The sequence below is a fragment of the Eptesicus fuscus genome, chromosome 5 (genome assembly GCF_027574615.1).
Source record: "Eptesicus fuscus isolate TK198812 chromosome 5, DD_ASM_mEF_20220401, whole genome shotgun sequence".
Taxonomy (NCBI): Eukaryota; Metazoa; Chordata; class Mammalia; order Chiroptera; family Vespertilionidae; genus Eptesicus; species Eptesicus fuscus.
The window spans coordinates 99,751,852-99,757,252 of NC_072477.1; positions in this window are offsets into that span (position 1 = coordinate 99,751,852).

Genomic DNA, 5,401 nt, shown 5'->3' on the forward strand with positions numbered 1-5,401 from the left:
AATCAATTTTTAAATAATTTTATGATTATTATTATTTTCTTCTTGTTCTCTTTCTTCTTATCCACTCATCCCCTTTCTACTTTCTCTATACTGAACTGAGGTACTCCCCATATTCATCCAATTCTTAACCTTATTTTCTGTATATAAGCTCAGCCTCTACAGATTCTGCCCCCACCCTCTTTGCTGGGTGTTTGGTTTTTGCATTTTTTTGGTTTATCTATTGGTTCTGTGGTGTTTTCTCCATATATATATATATATATATATATATATATATATATATTCTCATTTTTCTTTTCTCTCTTATCTTTTTTTCTCTCTTCAATATCATTTATGCTCTCTTTTCTCTCCCCTAATTCTCTTTTCTCAGGTGGCTACTTATATTGGGGTTATCAGTGTTATGAGTACATTCGTGTTTTGTTCCCTTTGTGATGTGTCTTTTCGAGGATAATTTTATCCTGTCTGGCCAATGTGCTAGAGAGCGAGCCACATAACCAGACACCTGGAGAGGAAACTCCATCCACAAATGGGTCAATAAAACCCCAGACGAAACTACAGTGGCAAGAAGAAGGCGGCAGTGAGGGAGAGAGTGTGAGTGAGTGAGGGAGCAAAAGAGGAGTGTGTGGTCGTGTGGTGTGTGTGTGTGTGTGTGTGTGTGTCACAGTTAGATCCCACAGGACCTTCAGGGGCAGGCTAACTGGGTTCACCTAACTAGGCAGCCTCTGCTACCATTGCAAACAGCACTGGGAGGCCAGCTGTTCCTCAGAGGCCTCGCCTTTTTGAAGGGGAGAGCTGGTGTGACTGGGAGCCAACTAGCTTACTAGCACGCAGTACGATGTATATCGTCTGAGAGACAGTTACAAAATGTTTTCGTCGTTGCCAATCCCAAAATATGCCATTGTTCATTAAGTCCAAACAATGGTGATCGAATTCTAACAACTGATCAACAATGCGAACTTTGATAAGCAGTTCTCGATAATCAGTTCTCAACAATTATTTGTTATCATTAAAGTTTAACATTATAAAATTAACAAAAATAATATAAAACTCATATCCTGGCTACATAGCCACATGGCCGCTGAAAACCATATATTCCCTTCCCGTTCTCCCGCCGTTCCCTAGCTTGTCGTGCATTCTTTCCAAAGATCGGGACTTTTTTAAAATGCCGTGGGACGCGGGACAAATTGTTAAAAATCGGGACTGTCCCACCAAAAGCGGGACGTCTGGTCACCTTACCCTAGGCCCCTACTAGGCCCCTACTCATGTAGGGATATCCAAGAGTCTCAGACAGGAGGGAGGAATTGCCTCTTTGTTCTTCGGAGCTGGGCAGGGACCCAAGCACTCATTTTGTTGTTGGTCAGACTTTGTCTTGTGGCTGTCAGGGAGCCTATTTGCTCTCTCTAACCCAGTCCTCATACGGGAGACTTTTTATGTGTCAGTCATCCTTATGGCTCTTATGAATGGCCTGTAGATGCATTTGGGAAAATGGAGAGTGAGAGAGAAATGCCCACTTTGAAATGGCAGCCAAGTTAGGTAGCTGGTGGATACCCAGTAACGTCTCCAAAATTATAAGGGATAGTGAAAGGTGACAGAGTCCACTGTACTCACCATTTGATGTGGAGAGATGACTGCACAAATGTGCCTCATACCAGCCACCAAATCTGAAACGTGGGGTTTGGGGGGCGGATCTCCCCCTTGTGGGCTCTCACATCATAAAGTTTGAAGAGTAAAATTTGTAGACTAAAAGGACTTGTTAGTAAAAGGGTGGACATTTATTGGAAGCAAATACAGACTCTTTCCCCATTTTACCAGCTTCAAAGTAAAAAACCCATGTGGTGCCCCCCCTTTTTCTCTCCCTTATCTTGCAACATTCCTCTATCTCTTGTGATCATATGTTTCCCTCTTTCCAGCATCTGTTGACATTTCTCTATCCTCTGTGAAAGTATGTTTCCTTCTTCTACATACTCTGTGACTTTTCTTGATCCTCTGTGAATGTATAGCTTCCTCTCTCTTTATCCTGTGGCACTTTTCTCTGTGAATGTATGCCTTCTGGCAGCTCCAAGCCCTCATCTATGCATTCCTCCCCCAAGATCCCTCTTTATTCCTAAGACTCCCTAAACCTCCCTATTTTGTCCTTAGTTTTCCTTTCACTTGTCTTTTTCCTTGCACCAAAAGCTCAGGTGAGTACCTGCAAATGAAAACTCCTGTGCTCTGGGTTAAAAACAAAACAAAACAAAAAAAGATACAAAACTTCGGCTTTCTCTCTAAATGTCTCTGGCTCCGGATTCCACCAAGACCAGGGGCCCTGCCAGCTTTCACAGCTGGATGTTTCATGAGCCTCAGGTGTCGGCTCTGGTGGTCCGGGCTGTGCAGCCCACCTGGGGTCTGGGCCTCTATCTTCTGAGAGAACAGACACTCCCATAGTCCAGCACTCCCTCCTCTCTCCACCTGCTGCCCCTGGGAACTGGGTCAGTTCCTCTAGTGACCTCACCCAGGTGTTTTCTGTTCTTCCTTGATATAAGTATCCTCCTCAGCTGAATCTCAGTTGGTAATTCCTGGTGAATGTTCTCCTATTTAGTTGTATTTTCTGTTTGACTCTGGGACAAGGTGCACAACAGGTCTGCTGATTCGGCTGCCATTTTTTCCTCTAGAAGTTTTTAGTTTTGATGTAGTTCAGTATATCTATTTTTTACTTTTGTTGCCTATGCTTTAGGTGTCATATTTAATAAATCATTGCTAAATCCAATATCATGAAGCTTTTCTCTTATGTTTTATTCTAAGAGTTTTATAGATTTAAGTGTTACATTTAGGTCTTTGATCCACTTTGAGTTAGTTTTTATATATGGTGTAAGGTCCCAACAGCAGTTGTTGAAAAGACTATTCTTTCTCTCTCAAATGGTTTTAGCAATCTTATCGAAGATCATTTGGCCATATAAACAAGTGTTTATTTTTGGATTATCTATTCCAGTGGTCGGCAAACTGTAGCTCTCGAGCCACATGCGGCTCTTTGGCCCCTTGAGTTTTTAGCAAAGGCCAGCTTAGGAGTACCCTAATTAAGTTAATAACAATGTACCTACCTATATAGTTTAAGTTTAAAAAATTTGGCTCTCAAAAGAAATTTCAATTGTTGTGCTGTTGATATTTGACTCTGTTGACTAATGAGTTTGCCGACCACTGATCTATTCTATTCCACTAGAGGCATGGTGCATGAAATTTGTGCATGGGTAGGGTCCTTAGGCCTGGCGGGCGATCAGGGCCAATTGGGACTTTCTGGCTGCCAGCCAGGGTCTTCCTTCGTTCCATGCTGCCCCCTGGTGGTCAGCACATGTCATAGCAAGTGGTTGAACTCCCAGTTGGTCAAACCCCCAAGGGGAAAATTTGCATATTAGCCTTTTTTATATAGGATTTGTCTTTATGTCTGTTTTTATGTCAGTACTACAGTGTAGGTTACTATAGCTTTGTAGTAAGTTTTTAAATCAGGAAGTGTGTTTTCATTTAAAAAATATTTTTATTAAAATATAGTTAATATATAACATCACATTAGTTTTGGGTATACAACAGTAATTCAACATTGATATACCTAATTAAGTGATCACCATGCTAAGTCTAGTAGCCATCTATTATTGTACAGTCTATTATGATATTATTGAGTATATTCCCTAAACTGTACATTGGTGTCTTCTTTCAGAAATATTTTGTAGTTTTCAATATATAAGTCTTTCATCTCCTTGGTTAACTTTATTCCTAAGTATATTTTTCATGCTATTATAAATGGAATTATGTTTTAAATATCTTTTTCAGATTGTTCATTGTTGAATAACTACTTATAGAAACACTATTTTTGTGTGTTGATTTTACATCCTGCAACTTTGATGAATTTAATGTTTCTAATGGTTCTTTTGAGGAATTTTTAGGGTTTTCTACATATAAAGTCATGTTATCTGTTATAGAGATAACTTGACCATTTCCTTTCCAATTTGCATGCCTTTTATTTCTTTTTTTCTTGCCTAATTAATCTATGACTTTCAATACTAAGTTGAGTAGAACTGGTTGTGGACGAAAGGAGCCACATGCTAACCTGACAAGCTCAGGGGAGGCCTGTGTGGCAGTCTTGAAAACTCAGAGACCTAAAATAACCACAAAAGATGGTCTGAAAATTAAATATTTAACTACAAACAGGTTATAGTGGGCAGTCATTCCTAGGCTGATATTTTCCCTGACAAAGGTCAACTTAGATCTTTCCTGAGCCCATTTGCCTTTTTGCCTCTAAGATAACCTATCTGTGAGATGTCTGGGTAACTTGTAACTTCCTTTTTTTCTGGAGCCCCTGGGGCACAACCAAATATGGTGGGCGCCAGGACAGATGCCTCAAATTTCTTCATTATCATGTTAATTGTTCCTGTACCCACCTAAGTATGTGTCCATCATTTTACTTTTTATCCAATCCCAGGGGTTTCCCACCGTTTTTTGCTTTATCCCACCTCCTTAATCCGTCACCAATGAATTTCATGTAACTCACCTATGTCCCTCCTTTGATTGCAATGTATAAATAGAAATGTAACCTGCCATTCTTCAGAGCATTATCTCAACTGGTTGAGGTTTTGCTTCCCGGCATATGTCGACAGTTTGGCTCAAATAAACTCACTAAAATTCTTTACAGGTTTCAATGTTGTTTTTTTTCATTAACATGGTGAAAGTGGGCATCCTTATTTTGTTTCTGATCTTTAGAGCAAAAGCTTTCAGTCTTACATTGTGTAAGATGTTGGTTGTGAGATAGTCATTTAGGCCCTTATTATGTTGAGATAGTTTCCTTCTATTTCTAGTTTGTTGAGTGTTTTTTCTTAATCATGAAAAGGTGTTATATTTTGTCAAATGCTCCTTCTACATAAATTGAGATGAATATGTGGTTTCCCCCCATCATTCTGTTAATGTGTTATATTATATTGATTATTTTTTGTGTTGAATCACCATTGCATTCCAGAAATAAATCCCACTTGATCATGGTATGTAATTCTTTTAATATGCTGTTGAATTCTGTTTGCTAGCATTTTGTTGAAGATTTTGCATTAACATTCATCAGAGGTAGTTTTCTTTTTTAGATTACTCTGTTGTTACATAACTTATTTACTTGTATGTTTATGTAATTTTACTTCTTTAAAAAAAAAATCCTCACCCAAGGATATTTTTCCATTGATTTTTAGAGAGTGGAAGGAAGAGACAGAGAGAAACATCGATGTCCGACTGCAGGGATCCAGCTTGCAACTGAGGTAGGTGCCCTTGACTGGAATTGAACCCGGGACTCTTCAGTCTGCAGACCGACGCTCTATCCACTGAGCCAAACTGACTAGGGCATGTAATTTACTTCTTAATATTGGCTCTTTAACAAACAGTTCAGACAATTCCT